The following is a 23,114-nucleotide window of genomic DNA, read 5'->3' on the forward strand; positions in this document are numbered from 1 at the left end:
AAGCAATAGAGAAGAATAAATTAAATTGGAATCTGGTCCTTTGAAAATATCAATGAAATTTATAAACCTATAGCTAGATCGACAATGAAAAAAAGAGAAAAGACACAGATTATCGACATCAAAAATGAAAGAGAATGTCACTACCAACCCACAGACATTAAAATAATAAGAGACTACTGCAAACATCTCTGTGTCCATAAATTTAACAACTTAGTTCAAAGGTCAGCAAATTATGGCCATGGACCAAATCTGGCCCACCTTCTGTTTTTGTAAACAAAATTTTTTTGGAACATAACTGTACTGTTTTGAACAGTCCCCACCCCCACCCAAACATTCATGTCCACCTAGAACCTCAGAATGTGACATTATTTGGAAATAGGTTTTTGCAAGTGTAATTAGTTAAGATGAAGCCTTATGGGATTAGCATGGGCTCTAAATCAAATGTGACTGGTGTTCTTATAAGAAGAGAAGTGGAAAGTTTGGATACAAAGATTCACAAAGGAAAGAAGGCCATGTGAAGACTGAAGTAGAGATGGGAGTTATGATGTCACAAGCCAAAGAATGCCTGGGGCTGGAAGAAACAAGGGAGGATTCTTCCCTAGTGCCTTCAGAGGGAGCATGGCTTTGCTGACACCTTGATTTTGGACTTCTTGCCTCCTGAACTAAGAGAGAATATATTTCTATTGTCTTACGCCTCTTAGTTTCTAGTAATTTGTTATGGCAGCCCCAGCAAACTGATACAACCACCCTCATTCATTTGTGTATTGTCTATGGCTGCTTTTATACTACAAGAGGCAGAGGTGAATAGTTGTACAAGAGACTGTATGGCCCAAAAGCTTACAATATTTTCTGTCTGTCCTTTTGCAGAAAAAGTTTGATGACCCTTGACTTAGATGAAATAGACCAAGTCCTTAAAAGCTACCAGCTACCAAAATGCACCTAAGAAAAATAAGTAGAATAATCCTATATCTATTTAAAAAATTTAATTCATAGTTTAAAAACTTCCAAAAAAGAAATCTCCAGGCCTAGATAGTTTCTCTAGTGAATTCTAAGAAACATTTAAAGAAGAAGTAATGTCAATTCTACACAATCTCTTCTAGAAAACAGAAGAGAGGGGAAGACTTCCCAACTCAATGTATAAGGCTAGGATTACCCCAATGCCCAAACTAGATGAAGACAGTAGAAGGAAAAGAACACTATAGACCAATATCCCTTGTGAACGTAGAAGCAACAATCTTAAACAACATACTAGCGAACTGAATACTGCAACATATATGAAAAGATTATACCATGACCAAGTGGCGTTTGTCCTAGGAATGCCAGGCTGGTTCAATATTTAAAAAATCAATCAATGTAATCCATCATATTGGTAGACCAAAGGAGAAAATCCACATGATCATATCAAACTGAGATAACAAATGTACATTTGTGGGTTTTTTTTTTAAAGATTTTATTGGGGAAAGGAAACAGAACTTTATTGGGAAACAGTGTGTACTTCTAGGACTTCTTCCAAGTCAAGTTGTTGTCCTTTCAGTCTTAGTTGTGGAGGGTGCAGCCCAGCTCCAGGTCCAGTTGCCGTTGTTATTTGCAGGGGGCACAGTCCACCATCCCTTGCAGGACTCGAGGAATCGAACCAGCAACCTTGTGGTTGAGAGCCCACTGGCCCATGTGGGAATCGAACCAGCAGCCTTCGGCATTAGGAGCATGGAGCTCTAACCGCCTGAGCACCGGGCTGGCCCTATGTACGTTGTTTTAAGCTGCTGAGTTTTGTGATAATTTGATACTCAACAATGGATAATTAACATCAGCAACACACTGGGTGCCCCTCTGTGCTTCTTGTATTTCTTCCCCCACCCATCTCACTTCCCCAGAGAAAGTTTTGGTAACCCCTAACCTGAATGTGTTATCTTTCCCAAGCTTTTAAAAAATAATTTTACTCTATATGCATATACCCCCAAACCACACATGGTATATTTTTCATGTTTTTAAAGTTTATATAAATGGTATCACATTGTACACAATTTTTCTACTACCATTCTTTTCTTAGTATTGTATTGTGAGGTTCGTCCATGCTGTGTATATAGATCTTATTCATTCATCCTTACTACTGTATAGTGTTCCACAGTAGAATTGTGCTACAATTTATCCATTCTTCTATTCATGGACACTTAATTCGTTTCCTTTGTTGTTGTTTGGGTTTTGGTTTTGGTTTTTTGCTTTTCCAGTATTGCTGGGAAGCTTCCTGTCCATATCTCTGTGTATAAATGTGTGGGAATTTCTCTAGGAAGGGGAAAAGCTTGGTCTAATCCTTGGGTGTTAAGGTTTCTTTTTCTCCCAGACTCCACGAGTCACTGAGCCCTGTCTGTGTACCTGAACTAAGCACTTGAAGTACTTACCATAGATTACCTGTATTGGAAGGGGATTTAAATGCTGTTTGTCCAGCTATATATTATGTCAGAGGGGTAGTAGATTGAGGGGCGGTTTATCACTTTGTGAGGGGTGTAAATGTCTATTGCACTGTTTTGTGCACCTGAAATTAATTTTAAAAAATGCTGTTTGTCAAACTTTTGGGGGGTCTGCCTCTCTCAATTTTTGTCTTGCCAGTGTAGTTTCTTTCTCACTCATTTTCCCTATTCCAATCTTTCAACTTCTGTTAAGGGCTGAAGAGAAGGCATTAGGGAGCAGGAGGGGAGAGAAGAGAGACCCCCTTCCCCAATCTCTGCCATTGGGCTGAAGGCTACTAATGAGACAAGCTGAGGAAATTGTGTAAGACCACTGGGAGAGAAAAGGAGAAGCAGAAACAAGGCAAGGGCATGCATTTGGGGGGAAGTGCCATCTTCCTCTGCAGACCTCAGGAGCACTTTTATCTGGACCAGGGGGTACCAAAGTGTAAGTGAGCGTCACAGGTCGCCTGAGATGCCACAACACGTGCACGTTCACAACAACATACACATACACACCCATAACAGCAAGTACACACACCATGCCCACAGACACACTTGTATGTAAATGCACACAGACACACAGTTGTACATCAAGCAAAACACCTGTGCACACAGCGTTATACATACAACACACACCCCATGTGCACATGTGTATGCACTCTTCACAGTCTTTCTTGGTCGAATAAGAGTGGGAAATGATTTATCCTGTAACCCTCCCTTGTAGATTCCCGATGCACATCGAATATCAAAGCCGCCGAGAATTTCAGCATCAAAGAACGCCCACTTTTTCTTGTTTAGAACCCTTCACTTGTTTCGTATCATTTACTTCCGAATTATATATTTTGTGTTGTTGTTTGTTTCTCAGCATAGAAATAGTTTGTCTTTTTTTAATTAGGAAAATAATACATGCCCATTACAACAACAACAACAACAAAGTTGGGTAATGCAGTAGAGAGCAAGAACAAAGTGAAAAGCACAGAGGGAAAACTGCTAAGCATTTCGGTGTACGTTCTTGCAGGATTGTTTCTCATAAATATGCACATGTAATTCTCTTTTTCACAAATGTTTCATAACTTGTTGTTTTCATTCGATAATATGCATTAAAAACCTCTTAATGATTGCATGGTATTCCATATTCTGGCTTATGGAAGATTGTATTTTCCAAAGATGGCTGCAACAGTAGCTCCCACCTCACAAGCTCTTCTAGAACCTTGCCCCTCCCCCACCAACAATTGGAGTCTGACTCCCCTCCTCTGGAACCTGGGCGGACCTTTGGACTGCCATTGATGACGATGAGATTAGTCATAAAAATTCCGCCTTGCCCTCCTGGGACCCAACCCCGTGCTGTGAGGAAACCCGTGTTGTCATGAAGAGGCTCAGAGGGGAGAGGAGCCGGAATCCCCTGCCACAGCCGAGCTCCCAGCTGACCGCCAGCACCAACGCGCCAGCCAAGTAAGGAAGTCACCTTTAAGTGACTCCTCTGTCTGAATTGAGCTGTCCCAACTGGCGCCAGGTGGAACGCACAGCTGCGTTGCTGAGCCCTGCCCAAACTGCAGATATGGGGGGACAATTAATGATGGTTATTGTCTTAAGCCTCTACGATTTGGGGGTGGTTTATTACACACAACAGATAATTAGAACACGGATGTATCACACTTGATGTTCCCATCACACTATTGATACATATTGAGATTGTTTCTGATCCCCTTGCATTCGTGTCTAGCGTTGTTTTTCAGTCTCTCCTGCCTTCTGGATGGCTGCAGCCCTGTCTGGTATGTGTGAGGTATCCAGTACTGGGGTGGGCGCACACAGGAGGAGCTCAGTATGTGCTTCTTGCCAGGCTGGTGAGGGAATGGGTGATCTCATGCGGACCTGAGATGGGTCCTGCCTTCCTACCCCTCTGCTCCTGGGACATGGCCTTTGTCTGTTGCTACTAGGGCACCTCTCTCACTGCACATGTCAATGGCTCCCATGGGTCCCTGGGAAGGGCAGGCCAACATAATGGCAGTGGGGGAAGTGGCCTCAGGGGGTGACAGAAGCATGAATGAAGGTGCCCCAGTTTCTCCCAGAGGAACAGCAACAAACTTCTGAGCTCACAGACTGCTGGAATGGGGTGTCCTGGAGTGAGTTAAGGGCAGAGTGGTTCAGAGTCAGCTTGGTGGTTTGAAGAGAGGCTACATTTGCTGGCAATGATGCCCACAATCCTGCTGCCAGGAGGCAGTGATCTCCCCTAAACACACACACACACACACACACACACACACACACACACACACCCCTCTATAGTTAGATGTCAGCAGCCCCCTCTTGATGAGGGGCAATCTCCCACCATTCACTCTTGCCACAGCTGCCCCATCGCAGTCCAAATGCTGAGACAGGAAAAAATCCAAGGGACAGTGCCGAGAGACTTTTCTGCTCCAAGTGCATTCATGGTCTACCTCGCCTCTGCAGACTGGACAGAGGACAGAATGCTATGGAGCCCCAGCCTGAGGCAGGAAGCAGAGCGCCTGTCCTCAGGGAACCCCGGTCTGAGGAGGATGTACCAGTCCTGCTCTCAGGGAGCCACTGGTTTAAGGGAGAAGGCAGAGCCCCTACTCTTACAGTCACCAGTCCAAGGGAGGAGGCACAACTCCGGCTTTCAGGCCGTTCCTTGTCAGAGGAGAGCTCCCACTTTGGTTGGCTGTCAATTCCGCACAAGTAGGGACTAAAGATGCTGAAATACGAAAGATCTCTGATTCTCGATGTAAGATCTATGGAGATTATCGTGGCATGTGAGAAACCACTGCTTTCGGCTGCAGTGGCAGGAGAACTGGAGCCAGACAGCAGGAAGGACTTCTCTCCATGAGAAATGAAGTCTCCAAGACAGTGGGGTTTGGTGCAGGAGCACTCTGTCCAAATGGCTGGGTCTGTCCCCTGGTGTAACACGTATCTCCTGGAGCTCAGGTGCCATCGAGCATGGAGGCCAGAGAGGGCTGGACCATCTCTCAAAGCTCCTTACAATGAGGAAGCGCTGTCCTTGAAAATGAACAGAACCTAGGAAGAACCCCTTCTCAGGTGATCTGGAAAAACAATTTCCGCTGCACACTATCACCCTCCCCGGCAGGACCCTACCTGAGACGTCCCTGCCCCCTGTCTCTGCCACCAGCAGCATGATGGCCAGAACTCTTGCTGTCACCAGGAGATCTGGATTCAAGTCCTAGCTCTGCTTCTGGTTTGCTGTGTGACCTCTGGCAAGTCAGTGAACCTCTCCAAGTCTCATCCATCACAGAGAGAAGAGAATCCACCACGTGGAATTATTGTGGGGTTAAATGCGATGTTGTCAGTGAAAGCAGCTGGTAAGCTATAAATCATCACATAAGCATGACGGGCTATTACTGCGGTTTAATTGTCATCATGTACCTGACTGTGGTGGCAGTATCCCAGGCCCCTCATCAGGGTGATGTGACAGCTGCCTGCCCTCTGGGGTTGCAGAGTCTAAGGCAGGAACATGGGCTTTAATGTGTGGGTTCCGCTTAGTGACCAAAGCCCATCTCCAGGAATCCAGTTAGGACCCCTGGGCTCCACCCGCAGAAAGTTCATGCAACCCTGCCAGGTGGATCATAAGGTTGTGTCAGTCTGCCTGTTCAACTCCCTCCCCCTGGCTCCAAGAACTGACAGCCCAGAACACTGAGCATTAGCTAGTCACCGTTCCTCTTTCTAAAAAAACACAACTCTATTAAAATAAAAACATGATTTAGTTAATTATTCTCCATAGTAAGTTGGTAACTGTAGGAATGCAATTCATCCAGCCTCCTGATGCCTGATTGAATTTCCTAAAATCCTGCTTTTCATTTGTCACTGCATCTCCTCCCCCAAAAGCGTTCAATGGCTCCCAAGATTGCATAGGATAAAGCCCCAAACCCTAGATCTCAAGACCTCCACCACCTGGGCCCTCCCTACTTCCCTACCTTGCTGACAGGACTCTATACTCTGGACAAACTAGGCATCTATTATTCCCTGTCCTCTCTACCTCCTTTGACTGAGCCCCTTTAAGATTCTGGTCAAATCCAGCTTCCTCCATGAAGCCTTCTTTGATTGCTATAGCCCAGAGTTTCTTGAAATGGACTTGCACCTTTAGCATCAGAATCACATTAAATGGGAGGTGGGGGAGGTAGTTAAAATTCATGGGCCCCACCCCAGATTTATTGGACTAGACTCCCTGAGGGGAAGGAATGTCAGAGGCTTTGCTCATCTGACAACCCCCACCCCCATCCTGTCATGCCCCCCGGCCTTGTTAACTGGCTGTCCGGCTCTGAACCCCTATAGCACTTGGAATGAGACCTTTCGTCTAGACACATCACATGCAGGAACATGATGGACTAGACATTCCAAAGCACCCTCTCTCTATAAAACACTCAGATCCTTAACAAACCATATGTAATAACATGGGGTCAGGAGAATCTTAAAGACTGTCCTCCGGGAACACGCTGATATTAGCTCTACAATAGGATAATTACAGGGAAGGCAGAGAAACTGACCTGACACTCCTGCTTTAAGCAGGGACTCAGGTGGCCAGTGTCCCCTGGCTTCTAGCAAAATCTATTGCAAATTCTCTCTGGAGGAAAACATTGCAATTTAGTCCCACAGGATTCCCACAGATTCAGGTTAAGCAATAGAAACCTCATGACCAAAGTTCACCACACACTCATGAAAATGAGTCACTGTGAGTGAGAGTCAGCAGAAACCATAAGCCACAGATATGAATTCCCAAGGAGTTCAGATACTATGATAGTTAGACAAAATAACTATGTTTACAAAATAATTATGCATAAAATATTTTTAAATTAAACATAGAATGGCAAAGATAATCATGGAACAAAAGTTTGAAAATGACAAGGCAGAGATTTTTTAAAGGGCTGAATAAACCTCATAATAAAACGAACTCAATGAATGGGTCAAACAGGAGCTTAAACATAGCTAAAGAAGGAATTAGTGAAGTGGAAACTAGAGCCAAAGATGTTGGTCAGCTGCTGGCATGGTCAAAGCGGCCGGAAACCAAGTCATTCCCCTTTGCTAAGTTAGACCTTTCATCGCCTGACAGAGACTGAGGCCCCTGGCGTTTCCCAGAAAAGGAAGCAGACCGCTGGTGTGATAAGCAACTCCGGACACAGCTGCTCGTGCCCAATCTGCGCTGGGGGGCCTGCTCATCTGCCACCTCACTCAGCCAACCCCCACCCCAAAAATCGCATATATGCCTCCCTCTCTCTACACCGGGGCGCGACTTCACCGGCCCCGTCTGTGTACCTGTTAACCTCGCCCGGGAGCGCAGAATAAAGCACTCACTTTTCTCAACCAACCTGACTAGCCTCATTATCTCTCCACAAGCCTTATAGAAGACAGCACTTCGATTGCAGCACAGCAAGCCAAGAAAATAAAATATGAGAGAAGGGTTAAAAGGTAGATAGACTAATTGGAGTCTCAGAAGAAGAAACAGAGAAGAGGAATTATTTGAAACAATAATGGCTATGCAGTTTCCATTTTGATTAAAAATGTGGATCTGTAGAGACAGGAAACACAATGAAAATAGGGCAAGTTAAAAAGGTCTCATCTAGACCACCTGGCCAGGCTGCTTGAATTTTGTGGGTTCAGGGACCAGCAGGTTCTAACTGGCTTCCTAAAGATGGCTCTTAACTATTAAGAGAAACTCATCGTGCAGGACACCAAATAGAGAAAATCCTAAAAACAGCCAGAGAGAAAAGACAAATCTGGTCTCCTGCCTTCTTATAATGTCAGTTCCCTGCAGATGAGCACGTCCAATCTCTCTAGACAAATCCAAGTCCCTTAAGGCCCAAGCCTCTTCTGTCCTCTGTCCCCTGTGAGCCCTCGGGTACATTACTAACTTCTGAGTCTCCAGTTTTCAGTGCTACCGTGAAAGGTTGAGGGCCATGTTGTGGTATGGTGGGAAAGAGTCTTGGTTTTGAAGACCGGCAGGCCTGGGATAAATTCTGGCCCTGTTACTTGCTGCCTGTGGTCACTTTTGTTTTCCTGGGGCTGCTGCTCACACATGGTAATTGGCTTGGGTGTTGCTGTTAGAATGAAGAGCAAGATAACAAAACACCCATGTAAGGATTCCAATTCTTAAAAGATTTACTTTAGTACCCACTGTGTGCTCACACATGCCTCAGACATTCTCTCAGGGAGCCCATGTGACATTTGAGGAGGGGACTTCAGGGCCCAAGCATGAGAAAATCATTCCAATTCCACGGTGTACTTTTATTGGCCTGTGCAAGGGCCCCTCTATCTTCATTTTCTTTCCTCTCCTACATCCCTGACCGTCACTCTCATTGTCTTCCTGACATCAGCATACATTCTGATGCTGTTGTTATATATCCTTGAATATGTATGTCCATCCTTGTTAAAAATATGTTGTGTTGGTTTGTCTGAGAACATGTTTCTAATTTCCATAAATGATATTGTGTAATGGACCTTAATTCTGTTTCTTCTTTCCCACTCAACACTCTATTTTTAATATCTGTTCCCATATCTGTCTGTGTATCTAGTGTGTTATTTTTTCATTGCAGCCTTGCATTCTATAGTGTGCCCACATAACAGGTGAGGTAACTGAGGTTCAGAGAGCCTACATGACTTTGCCCAAGGTCATAGAGCCAATAGGAGCTGGCCTTGGTCAGAACCTTCACAACAGGTCTCTCTTCCTTCACAGATTCAGAGAAAGGGACTCATTGCTTCTTCTCATTGGATCCACTGACCTACCTGCTCCCTGTAAGAGGATGGTCCCCCTTTGGGCCTCCACAGGCTTCCAAAACACTGCACTAACCCTAGCACTTGGGTTCTGAAACGCTCCATCCCTTCTTCAAAACCTCTTCAGTGGTTTCTTTTATAGTCTTTAATTGAATATATCTAATTAGGTAAATAATTGAATTTATTTAAATGGATAGTACAATTGTATGTTTTAATATTCAGAAGACACAAAAGGGTATACAGTGAAGTCTCACTCTCTGCCAACCCCAGCCACCAGCTTCCCCAACCTGGCAATATCCAGTGTTACCAGTATTTATGAATCTTACCAGAAATATTTTATCCTTACACAAAAATATGGTTACTTGATGTTTCCACCCCTCTCCCATTTTATGCAAATGCCACCATATTCTTTATACTCTTTCATACATTATTTTTGTCACTTCAGACTATATCTTGGGGATTGTTCCACATCAGTATTCTAATAGCTTTGGCTTTCTTTATGACTGTAAAGTATTCCATTTTGTGGATATACCATCATTTATTCATGTAAATCCCTATTAATGAACATTGTCCAATCCTTTGCTAAATAAATTGCTGCAATGCATATCACTGTGCATGTGTCACTTCTGTTGTAAGCAAGTGGAGTGGAAATTATGACGCATTGCTCAGACTCCTTCAGAATCCGGCACTCATTTCCCCAGCTGCCAGAGCGTTGGCTGCTAACAGCTCACAGCTGCACACCTCTTCAGGCTCTGCCCTCCACTTACCCTCACCCAGGGCTACACTTCTCCCTGGGCATAACATTTGCTAACTGGCCCACAAGAGCCCTCTTGCCCCAGCTAGGGACATCCCTGCAGCCACCCCAGCCCAGAACTCCTGTGGGATCTGCGTGGTAGTTCAGTTCCTCCCTGTGCCCATCCTGCTTCCCTCACTCCGCTACATGTGTGGCTCCCAAGAACGTTCCCCAGTTAACGTCCTGCATGCAAATCTCTGTCTCATAGACTGTTTCCAGGGAACACAGTCAAAGACAGAAAATCTGTTTGTAGGATAAATTCCTCATTAGGGAACTGAAGAACCAATGTGCTTGTAATTTGGGTAGATTTCAACATATCTTCAAAGGACAGAACAAAAGAATATGTATGCAACTGGCATACAATCTGTCCTGAATGGAACTCTTCCACCTGACCCAGAGAAGGTGCTTTTGTGCCGATGGTCACTTAGGGTTTCCCTGTGCAGCATCCTATGCAGCCGGCAGGACAGACCATCTGTCACTTTGCTGCTGGGGATGCTGGACTGGGAGGGGGCCGCTTGCCCAAGATGGCACAGCTGGCACAGCAGAGATGGGTCGTCCTGGTTTACATTAGACATGGGGATGCTGAGATGTTTGGATGAAGCGGGGATTTGGAGGAAGGGAAAGAGATTGCTGGAAAGATATGAATAAATAGACGGTGCAGCTGGGGAGTTCCAGCCCTGTGAACCCACACCACATCGGGGAGAGCCCTAGAAGTGGCCCCTTGTCATCCCTACCAGTGCTCCTGGGATCTCCGGAGTTTCCATCCCTCAGAACTGGAGCAGGAAGTTGCTGAAGTCAAGGAACTTCTCAAGGGCAAGAATCTGAGCTCAGAAATAGAGGCAGAGAGGAAAGAGGAAAGAAAACATTTCCCTTCTTTGTATGCAGACCTGTGAGTATCAGAACCTTCCTCCCCCAGCTCCTCCTGCTGTGAAGAAAGGCTGCCCCATTCTACAGCTGTGCAAATGGGTGTTTATTGGGTGACTTCTCCAACAGCACCCAACAAATTTGCCTCAGAGACATGACTCAGCGAAGGTCTCCTGATCCCCACCTTGGTTCCATACCCTGGTGTAGGATGAGGGGCGGAGAGCAAGTTGGGGGCCTTTCCCAGGGCTTCCGGGGCTGCCCACCCCCAGAACATTAAGCTTCAGGATCCTAGCTCACAGCTACTCTGCAACTCAGAAAGGAAGGCACGCAGACCTCACACCCTCTTGCTTCTCAATGCTGCCTCTCACCCCAAACCCAAGCTGACAACCCCTCTCTGCCACAGCCAATCACAGCATCGTCACTTCAGGACACTGTCAAAGGACTTTCCAACTTTGGAGGGCTGCAGCTGGGTATAAAAGGAAGGCAGAGTTCGCAGGACCTCCTAGTTAGGGCTCTGCCCTTCTCTGATGCCCCCCGGACAGCCCAGTCTGACCCAGCCCTCCCTTTTCTTGCCTGACCTTCTCTCACCCCTCGAGGCCACGCACTGTAAGTTGTCAGACACCAAGAGAAAGTGATTGAGAAAGTGATTAACAAGAAGGCCAAGTGCAACCTCTCCCAAAACTACTCAAATGTCTGCCTGATTTTTAGACTGCATAAAAGAAACCTTATGCACTAAAATCACCTTTCCAACCGTTTATAACAGCCCTGACTTACTGCTGGACCCTGGCAGCTGTCTTTTGATACGTGCTCTGAGCCTGAAATGGCCTTTCCCTCTCCCCTACTCTTCCACCTTGCAGACAGACACATCCTCTCCATCTTCCAACCCTCACTCAGGCACTGCCTCCTTTAGGAAGCCCTCCCCCTTTTTACCAGGGAAGTGTGATCTGCCCCACACACACACTGACCTCAATAAGCACTGCTGACACTCAGTGTTATGAGTTCAATTGTGGTGCTCCAAATTTATATATTGATGTCATAACCCCCAGCACCTCAGGATGTGACCTTATTTGGAAATAGTGTTGTTGCAGATATAACATAATTAGTTAAGATGAAGTCATACGACGTAGGATGGGCCCCTAATCCAATATGTCTAGTATCTTTATAAAAAATGCCATGTGAAGAGAGACATGTTCAGAGGGAAGATGGTGTGAAACTTTCCATCTACAAGGAAAGCGAAAGCCTGCTGGCAAACCTGGAAGCCAGGACCGAGGCCTGGAACAGATGCTCCCTCATTGCCCTTAGAAGCAACCAAGCTCACTGACACCTTGATCGTGGACTTCAGCCTCCAGAACTGTGAGAGGATAACTTCCTGTTTCCAGCCCTCCAGTCTGTGGTACTTTGTTATGGCAGCCCCAGAAAACCAATGCACGCACTGGGCTCTCAGCATGCATAGGCCAATAGTGAGCTTCTTGCCAGGATGAACCGAGCATTCCCGAAATGCTACAAGCTGGGTGCTTTCATCTTCAGTTACACTTTGGGAAACTGAGTCCTAAAGCTGGTTAAGTGGTAGATCCAATATATGGACTCAGAGCCTATTTTAATGTCCTAGTAATGTCTGTATAGGCATTATTAGTAGTGCTACTGAAGGAAGACCCACCGTCTTACTTAGACCCCGGACTCAGTGCTGATGGCTCCCAAAGCATCATGAAGGAAGCAGAGCTTCCAGCACCCTCGAGGGCTTGCCCAGGGTCCTAGCCTAGAAAAGGCAGGCCCAGGATTGACCTATAGGGCCTTCTGTCTATAGAGCTTTCCCTCTCCTAAGGACAGATGGCTTCACAGTGCCTTGCTGGTGGGCACATCTGTTTCCCAGCCCAGCTGTGTGTGTCCTGACAGGGCAGGAGCTGGTCACCCCACCTCTGGGCCCCTGGGCCCAGCAGGGTGCCGAGCACACAGCAGGTGCCTCATAAATGTGGTGGGAAGAGTGAATCCATGCGTGTCTCCAACGCAGCGGCCTCCTTGGGTCTCATGACAGCATTTCATACACCGCTCCAAGTATCGACAGAATTCTCATCTCAGCCTGCTAAATGCCTGCCTAATTTTCCACTCTATTGGCAGACTTCATTTTATTTAACTGGCCCCTATTGTGTAGCAATTGGATGGTTTCTCATCTCCTCCTAAACTAGGGGGAGGCGCCAGGAACACCCAAGCTGTGGTGGTGGCGCCTTCTGAAGGAACCAGGCTAAGAGAGCATTTCTGTGCCACTGAAACAGCCGCCAGCTGGGGAGAGGCTGGGGGCAGGCCTGGGCCAGCCTGGGGCTCAGGAGGTGTCACCCTGTCCCCAGTCACCCCCGAGTCGTGTCCTCAGTCTCCGCTCACCTTTGACCCCTTCGGGGAAAAAAGGGCAGAGCTCCCACATGGCCGACCTCCCACCCTGTCCAGTCCAGCTCTGACCTCCGCTCTCTTGTCTTCTGCCTGTCTTATGTCTTCCAGCCCTTCTCTGAGACAGAATCCTGGAACTCTTTCAGCAGCATTCACTGAGTGCCTGGCGCCCAGCACTGACCCAGGTGCTGGGGATTCAGCCATGAACGGAAGGCACAATGTCCTTGCTTGTGGAGCTGACATTCCAGAGCAGAGACATGTCTGCAAAACAGAGAGAGTCCGTGGTGATAAGCCCTAGGGCAATGGGGAAAGGGCTGATTATGTAAATAGGGTGGTCCGGGAAGGCCCGGTGAGGAGATGAGCAAAGGCCCGAACAAAGAGAAGGAGTGGATCATGTGGACATGAGGAGGAAGAACTTTCCAGGCCCAAAGAACAGCAATTGCTAAGGCCCTGAGGCGCGAGAGGCTGGTGTATCCTGGAAACGGCAGGAGGCCGTGTGGCTGGAGGGCGTGAGCAAGAGCAGATGCAGGGTGCCGGGACCTTCCTCACAGCTTTGGCTTTTCCCCTGGATGAGATGACATGGTTTGCGCAGAGCCGGGGCTTAGACTGGCTTGTTTCAGAAGATCACTCTGGCGGTGGAGAGGAGACTATAGGGAGGACAGGGTAGAAGCAGATGTAATAATCTAGGCAAGAGACTATGGTGGCCTCTACCAGGGTGGTGGCAATGAAGCATGTGTGTGTGTGCGCACGCGCGCGCGCGCACACACACACACACACACACACACACAATCATTCTAGGTCTATTTTTAAATTAGGGCTGACAGCATTATCAGACCTGGAAGGAACTTCAGAGATCATTTCCAAGCCCCATGTTATAGACTACAGGAGTTCCCCCTTACCCACGTTTGCACTTTCGGCAGTTTCCACTATCCACAGTCAACTGCGGTCTAAAAATATTAAATGGACAATTCCAGAAATAAACAATTCATTAGTTTTAAATTGCGTACTGTTCTGAGTAGCGTGATGAAATCTCATGGCTGCCTGGGATGCGAGTCATCCCTTTATCAAGTGCCTCACGCTGTATGCTCTCCCTGCCTGTTAGTCAATTTGTGGCCATCTCGGTTATCGCATCGACGGTCGCAGTATCACAGAGCTTGTGTGCAGGTCACCTGTGTAGTACCCTAAAGCTATGTCACGATGCCTGCGTCATTCGCCTCACTTCACCTCATCATTCACCTGTATCATCTCCCATCATCACAAGAAGGGGGAGACCACTACAATATGACAGAGAGAGAGAGAGAGAGAGAGAGAGAGAGAGAGAGAGAGAGAGAGAGAAAGAGGTCACATTCACTCAACTTTTATGAAAAGATATTGTTATAATTGTCCTATTTTATTATTAGTTATTGTTGGTCATCTCTTATTGTCCCTAATTCATAACATTAAACTTTATCATAGGTATTTATGTATAGGAAAAAACAGAGTATATATACAGGGCTTGGTGTTATCTTCGTTTTCAGGCATCCACTGGGGTCTTGGAATGTGTCCCCCACAGATAAGGGGGACTACTGTACACAACTGAGGCCCAGAGAGGGAAAATGACCTATCTGGGTCACAGGCGCAGTTGGAAACTAAGCCCTGGAATCCTGTCTTGGCACTTCCGCCCCCATACTCCTGCCCCAACATCTGTCTCTGCCTCTTGAGTGTTTCATTGTGTGTCTCCTCCCTTCTTTGTCTCTCTCTGTTCCCAGCCTCTGTCTCTCTATCTCTGAGGATGAGGAGGCACTTATTTCTCCTCCTGTCAGGCCCAATTTGGAGCATTAATTAGTGATGAATTAGTAACGTAAATCTCAGCAGTTGCCGTCACCTGGTGCCCACCGGCTCTTGGAAGGGACCTTGCAAATCTGATCTTAATACCTCTGCCTCTTCTCCTAGGGCAATTACTTCTCACATCATTTGTCTGCAGAGGCTGTGACCACCCCCCACCCTCCCAGCCCAGCTGAGGACAAGTTCATCTTTGTCAATTAATTATTGAACGGTTTATTTCGCACTGGGAGGTGATAAGAGAAGGGAAAGCCGCGTGTTGTGAAATCATCACCATAATTACACAGATGCTGCTGCAGTGCCCAGCGTCACAACGCTGCAGATGCCTGTGGGGGCAGGGAAAGAAGAAAGGGCAGAGGCTTGTTGGTGGGCAAAAGACCAGGCTGCATAGCCTCAGGGCAGCCCCTGGGCCTCCCTGGATTGTAATCAACAGACTATCCATATTGAACTTTCAGAGTCCAAGTCCAAACAGGGAATTAAGCAGGGCCGTAATCATGGGGCAGGTTGTGATTCTTCATCGGGGGTGACTAGAATGTGGGAAGGCTCAGACTGTCTTTCTGGTCCTTCCTTTCTGAGCTTAGGAGCCCATAGCATGCACAAAATATGGCTGCATGATAGAGGGTCTTTGATACTCCAGCAAAAACCCCTTTCCTTACCTTACTCTAGCAAAAGCGGCCCACAAAGCCCAGAGCATCTAACCCATACACCCTGCCCCATTACCTCTCACCTTATCTCTGACTGCTCTTCTCTTTACTCACTCCACTCCAGCCACACTGGTCTCCTTGCTACTCCTGGCAAATGCTAGGCACCCCGTCCCTCCCCAGGGCCTTTGCATGTGCTGTTTCTTCTGCTTAGAGTGTTCTTTCCTCAGAAATCTGTATTGCTCAAGCACCTTTTCTGGTCATTATGAAACATCACCTTTCAGTAAGATCCTCTCTGAGCACCTTATTTAAAATTGCAAGCTACCCACTCCCTTGCCCTGGCACAAACACACTCTGTCTCTCTTGGTGTTTTTTTTTTTTTTCCCAGATCATTTCATCACATTTGACATATGATGTGTTTTTCTTCTTCTCCTTCTTCTTCTTCTCCTTCTTCTTCTTCTCCTTCTCCTTCTCCTTCTCCTTCTCCTTCTCCTTCTCCTTCTCCTTCTCCTTCTCCTTCTCCTTCTCCTTCTCCTTCTCCTTCTCCTTCTCCTTCTCCTTCTCCTTCTCCTTCTCCTTCTCCTTCTCCTTCTCCTTCTCCTTGTCCTTCTCCTTCTTCTTCTCTCTCCAAACTATAAGCTCCACAAGGGCTGGGATTTTTGCCCCACCACCACCACCACCAATATTTCAACCGTGTCTGCAGCACTAAAACAGTGCTTTGCACAAAATAAACAGAGTTAATCATTGATGAATAAATGAATGAATGAATGAATGAATGAATAGTTGCGTGGGAAGGGGTCTAGATATGGAAAGGACAGGAGTGAGTTGCTCTTCCAGAATAGTCTGGCAAGGTCCGCTGCAGCACCAGAAATTAAGAAGATTCTTGACAGAGGTGGGGAAGCCTGGCCAGGGAGGAAAACTACTGGAAAAGTCATTTTAAAAGCAAGAGTTCCAGTTGATTTCATGTCTGCACATGCCTTGAGGCTGGCATGCTTGATTCTGCCCACCATCGGTCACACACAGATTGGTCCCCCTCCAACTCTCCCCAGCGAGGGAACAGGAACATGAGAAGCTGCAATACTTTAACTCCCCAGCAAGATTCCCCTCGCTGTCTCCTGCTCTCCCAACGCTGTAATGGGGGGCAGTGTGCTGGGCGCTGGGGGCTGGGCACCATGTCTCCACTGCGTGTGAGGATGGAAGCTGAGGAGCAGTGAGACAAGGGCTAGGGCTCTGCCCCAACAGGAGGAGGAGGAGGGGCCTGGGTGGAGAGATGATGGGAGGCGCTGTGAGAAGGCTGCACCTTAGATGGGGAGGAAGGTGATGCAGAGAGAGGTGAGGCACGTGAGGGGACTTCAGGGAACTGATGGGGACAGACCTGGGCCCCAAGGGGGCACCAGCTCTTCTTCTAGGCCCCGCGGGCCCTGAAGCTCCTAACCTCTCCTCGGAGCTATGCTGCCCGCCCCTCTGAAATGAAGATGGTGATTTTTTAGAGCCAGTTTCCCCCCAAATCTCTGGAGATGCCGAAGCTGCTGTTTCCATGGAAACCTTCCCCGCCAACCTCGGGAAGGAGGAGCTGGGCAGCCCCCACCGCCCCCACACCGCCCCTGCTCCAGCCTGCAGGGGGCCCCAAGTTGAAAATAATCCCCCCTCCCCCAGATTTTCCCAGCAGGGGCTCTGCTTCTTCTTCGATGAGGGGAAGGCAGCTGGTTTTGCCTCTGGCGCTCAGGCCGGCCGAGATGTGGGGACACTAAAACCCAGGCAAGAGAGAAAATGAGGCTACTGGGGGGAGGGGCAAACTCTGTCTGCCGGCATCACCTCCCACCCCTGAAATGACTGGCTAGGGGACCACTCCGCAGGGAAGGGCCCCAGGGACAGGATCTTACCTTTGCAGGACATCCCAAAAGATCCCATTTCCCTCTGGCCCTGCACATCTCTAGGGAGTTATCCACCCAGGCCCCAGTCCCACCTGAACTGCAGGGATCACACTGCAAACTGTAAAAACACACACACACACACACACACACACACACACACACACACACACAAACCACAAGTCTGTCCAACACAAGTAAGGAAGGAATTTATAGAAAGGACACATCAGAGCTCCTTGAATTGATGAGGCAGCTGGAGAAGCAGGCTCAGAAAACTGGCCAGAAGCAAGAAAGGCTGATGAAGGGGGCAGCCAGAGTCATGCCCAGCGAGGGCCGAGCTAGGGCAGGGGACACCACTGCCCATGGCCACCAGCATGTCTGGACACTGGCACATTGTGAACAATTTTAATGGTCCCCACTTCTCCATGTCACTCCCTCCAGGGCAAAGGGAAAGGAGGAGGGAGATTTTTTGGTAATGAACTGTTCAGGGTCCTGATTGTGGTGGTGCTGGTTACATGAATCTACACGTGTTAAAATTCATAGAACTGGACAACAAAAAAATTAAATCACTTTTACTGTGTGTTAACGTAAAAAATAAAATCCTGTGCAAAAATGCCCTCAGGCCAAGATGGCTTCTGTGCCCATAGCCCGGCAGGGAGGGGGACTATCTGCACCCCTTTGGCTTCCAGAATGAGTTGGGTCCCTGCCCTCCTGCCAGACTCACACACTGGGAGATTCTGTGAAAAGGTAGGGAGCTTGGGTGCTGGGCAGCCAGCAGATGAGCAGATATCCGCTTACCCCAGAGGAGCATTTGGGTGCTTGGGTGCGTCTGAGGAAAGGCAATCACTTCAAAGGCCCCCAAATCCCTCTCCTTCTGGGCTAAGCCACTTCCTCTGTAGGAGAAGTCTCTGTGGCTTCTTGACCTTGCAGTCCACTATGGTATGCTGAGTAAGGAGGCATGAGAATTAACAGAACGGCACTTAGGAAGCCTGGGTTTCTGGTGCAACCCTGTTCTGCCATTGTCCTGGGCTATAGTGGGGTGGAGAGAATGACTACATGTCACCTGAGAAGGAGCAATCTTATGACAAAGCAAGAGGCCCTGGTGACAGGGAGGATACACCCTCCTCCAGCCAATTTCGGCCATAGGATTGTTCAATGAGCCAATGTGCTGGTCCTTCTCTGGGAGCCTGGGGTTGCAGACATAGTGCGTTTCCAAACCCAGGCCCAAGGGCTGTCCCCTGCGACACAGACCTCAAGGGGAGTAGAGGGGTATGGAGTCTTTATTAAGGAGCTTAGGACACCCCAACGCTGGGCCTCACACACTGCGGCTCTCAGTATCTCAGGCAATCAAGGAGGGAAGGCCCCCCAGTACTCCCCCAGCAGTCCTCTACTGGCTCCCACTAACCCCCACCAATTCTACCTGTGTCTGGGTTGGGAGCCTACTCTGGTTTCCGATCAGGAGCTTCCCAAACACTGTGGACAATGGCCTCCCTGGGAAAATGCAATTCCTGACTCCTTGAGCTCATGGAAGGAGCAGCAGGGAGGGAGAGATTCCTGGACCTGGATATCAGGAATGTGCATCCAAGTTCCTGCCTCTCCTTGAGCACCTCCCTCAGCTCAGGAGCTTTCTAGGGACTTGCTCCCACTACTGGCATCACGTGGGGGTGGAAGGGGCCCTCCCCACCAAGGCTCTGGGTGGAAGTATCTGGGAAGGTGAAGGCAAGTTGAACAGCTAATGTCTGAGAGACTGTGCAGATGGTCCAGAACCCCGACAGAGCAGGCTGGGGTTGGGGGTGGGGGGACACACAGCCCACGGTGCCCTCTCTCCTGTCTTCACATGGCCCTGGGCCCAGCTCTCTCCCTGCTCCTCTGTCCCCACCTGGAGCCCTGCTGCCTGAGCCAGGACCTCAGAGAGGGAGGTCGGGAGGGAGGGTAGCAGGGGTTTCTCCAAGGAGGGAGGGGATGTACTGTGGGGTAGCATAAGCCTTCCCCTGAGCACGTGTATCCAAAGGAGCAGAGCCTTTTCCACATGGTTAAAGGCCAGGTGATGTGTAATGCTACGACTGCATGAGAAGGCCATGTGACAATAAGACCAAGAGACACAAAGGGGGCTCCCTTTTTCTGGCCTGCTACCCCCACAATCACAAGGCTCGGCCACTTGGCTCCATCAGCTTGTGGAGGAAGGGGTTCTCTGACAAGGTATGGACACGGGGAGTCTAATACTGTGGACGCCAGGAGAATAGAGAATGAACAAGGGTGAAAACTCCACTGAGAGCCAACATTTACTGAAATCTTTGTGGTGTCTCCGGCAATAGAGATAAAAGGTACATCCCAGTTCCTCAGATGACCCGTGCTGCGGGAAGGCAAAGAGAGAAGCAATTGGAATCCAGTCAGTGCTGTTAGGAAGGTGAGCACAGGGGGGTGTGAGCATCCAGGAGGGAGCCTACCCCCCTGAGGGAGGGTAGGAGACATAGACATGAGCCTGGGGATGACGTCAGGGGAGGCAGACAGGAAGAGAGAGTGAGGGGCACCCAGGAGGCAAGGGGGGTGGGCCTCATAATTAGACCTGCTCAGTATGAAGCCAGTTGTATTGGCACAATGTCTTATGCAATGCTTCAACCTGCATTATATTAGTTGATTCTTTTTTTTTTCTTAAAGAGAAGTCAGCCTTTATTTCCTTGTTTCACAAATAAAGAAGGCTGTGCTGGTTGCTTTTTGGGGATTGATCAGAGACCACATCCCATACCTCATCCAACTCCTCTGACTCTTCCTTTGCTTCAACCTTGGCTGGGGCAGTGGTGGTGGCAGCCACAAATGCAGAGAGATCAGCCAAGAAGGCCTCGACCTTTTCACCAAATGGGAAGGTGTCATCAGTCTCCACAGACAAAGCCAGGACCCACTTGTACCCGTTGATGATAGAATGGGGTACTGACACAACATTTGGGTAACCAATCTGCAGACATACACTGGCAACTCCAGGAAGCAGGAATGCAGAGTTTCTTCTGTGATGTCAGGCACTTCTGGGTTGTAGATGCCACCATTGTCAAGTACCTGCTAGACAACCAGCCCAAGGGAGAAGGGGGAGATGCGCGGCCTGTTCAGCAGTGTGGCTTCGCTGGCCCCCACGGTGTCCCCAGTCTTAACCAGCTGTACATCACTCAGGACTTCAATGGTGCCCTGGAGATTGTAGTGGTGACACCTAAAGCCTGGAAGAAGGAGGTCTTCTTGGGCCCCAGATCAGTGTTCTGGGCTGGCACAGTGATTTCACATGGGCAATGGTGCCAGCACAGGTGGCAGCATGTCCCTGATCTTAGTGAGGTCCTCCTTGGTGAACACAAAGCCCCCATTCCGCTGGAGATGAGGCAACCGTGTCTCCAGAGCTGGGTCATTTTCCGGGTGCCCTCGGATGGCCTTGCGCGTCCTGGCGTTCTTCCCCACCAGCCCCACCGCCTTCCCGTGGAGGGACGTGCGGACCTGCTGCATCTGCTTGGAGCCCACCTTGTCTGCTCCCACGATGAAGCATTCTGGATCATCATCCACAAGTCGGATGTTCTCAAGGAAGTGGCTGAACTTCCAAGTCGCTTTGTCTTCGTGGGCATCACGGCGGTGCGTCAGGGATTGCCACGTGGGGTTTAAAGACAATGTCACTCGCCTGGCAGGAGGAGCTACATGAGTTGATTCTTGACACAAAGTCTGAGTTCTGGGAATGTTCTGTATCTGTACAGTCTGGCAGCCACTGTCCACATGTGGCTGCCAAGCAGTGGAAATGTGGCCAGTGCCACTGAGGAGCTGAACTTTAAGTTCTATGTCATTGTTTAATTCATATAAATGTAAATTCCAATAGTCACCTGGGCTTCCTGGCTACTGGATCCGACAGCGCAGTTCGGAGACACTGGGACACATCCGTGACATTAAGTTCCAGTGGGACAGACAGACATTAAACAAAACCCATGTGGTCTCGTGTCAGGTTGTGATAAATGCCATGGAAGAAAACTGAGTTACAGAGTGATGTCGTGGGCTGCTGTTCTAGAAAGGGTAGTGAGTGAAAGGATGGAGAGCCACGGGGTCATCTGGGCCTGCCAGGCAAGGGAACTGTAATGGCAAAGGCAAAGGCGTGGAGATGGGAATGTGCTTGCAGCAGAGGCCAGAGTGGCTGGAACAGGGGTGGGGTGGGGGAGGGAAAAGAGGTCTGAGCAAACCCAGGGACCAAAGCGAGCCAGGCTGCGCAGGCTGCAGAGCCCTTGGGTTTTATGCTGTGCACTGGAGCCGTTGCTATTGCCACAGCCGATTGGACCAGGAATTGGTGCCTGAGCCCCCTCTGGTAAACCGACTGTCTGCTTACTTTCAGCCTATGCATGCTGCCATTTTTGCTGTGGATAAAGGAAACAGACATGCTGTGTGTCTTGGCTCCCTAGTTCTTCTCCTGCTCTCCTTCTCCCAGCTCTGACTTTCTGTGGATCTGCTCTCACCTATTCCTATCTCTTACCTCTGCTGGCCTCTCAGCCTAATGTCTGGCAGGTCTCTCTGTGACTGTTCCCCTGGCTGGCACACCTTCCCCTTCCCCTGGTGGCTTGGCAGAGAGGGCCTGGCCTGTGGGAGTGTGGCAGTGCTCCAGCCCTGGGGAGTGATGGTGGACCCAGCCTGGGTACAGGAGACAGGAGATACCCGCAAGTGGAGAAGAGTGGCGTGGAATGCTGTGCATGGGAAGCCCTGTTCTAGAAATAGAACCAGGATTTGTCCAGGACCCACAGAGCAGGGGAGGCAATGCAGATTACATCCCAAGGTAACTGAGAGGGCACAATGCTTCCCATCTCTTTCCTAGCTCTTTCTCAGCCTCCAGCCAAAGGAGATACATGGGACTGGGGTGAGGGAGCATGCAGGAGTTTCTGGGTCTGTGAAGACAGAAATGGAGGGTGGGGGTATTAGTTTCCTTGTTGCAACTGTAACAAATTACCACAACCTCAGTGGCTTAAGACAATGCAGATTTATTATCTTACAGTTCTGGGGGCAGAGTCCAAAGTGAGTCCTAAGGTATCAGCAGGGCTGCTTCCTTCTGGAGGCTCCAAGGGAAACACTGTCCCTTGCCTCCTGCAGCTTCTAGAGGCTGCCAGCATTCCTTGGCTGTGGCCACGTCACTCCATTCTCTGCTTGCATCACCCTGTCTCAGACTCTCCTGCCTCTCTCTTTGCTTTACAAGGAACCTTGTGATGACACTGGGCTCACCTGGATAACCCGGGATAATGTCTTCACCTCAAGACCCTTAATTTAATCACATCTGCAGAATCCCTTTTGCCAAATAAGGTAACATTCACAGGTTCCGGGGATTAGGATGTGGACATCTTGGGGAGGGGGCATCTTTCAGACTAGCATAGGGGCCCCACTGAGGGTATCCTGCTGCAGGCACCGGACTGTGAGGCCCTTGAGGTGGGAAGCCTGTATTTTCTTGCCCTTATTCCTGCTCTCCAGAGTTTGGCAGGATCATAGGATCGCATGGCCTCTGGTGCCACATGGATTGATTCATTCCTGGCTCTGCCTTTTCCTAGCGGTGATCCTTGGCGAGTCA

The 23,114-nt window shown here is 48.8% G+C and overlaps 1 pseudogene across 1 annotated transcript in view; it reads right to left on the bottom strand.

Moving 5' to 3' along the window:
* The window catches only part of LOC308494574 (large ribosomal subunit protein uL10-like), a 36,830-nt pseudogene that overhangs the window by 9,493 nt on the left and 4,223 nt on the right, over positions 1-23,114 (bottom strand). The window contains exon 2 of the transcript in view: positions 20,298-21,203. The product of the transcript in view is annotated as a large ribosomal subunit protein uL10-like (transcript). The remainder of the gene's footprint in view (positions 1-20,297; positions 21,204-23,114) is intronic.

The sequence above is a fragment of the Rhinolophus hipposideros genome (genome assembly GCF_964194185.1).
Source record: "Rhinolophus hipposideros genome assembly, chromosome: 3".
Lineage (NCBI taxonomy): Eukaryota > Metazoa > Chordata > Mammalia > Chiroptera > Rhinolophidae > Rhinolophus > Rhinolophus hipposideros.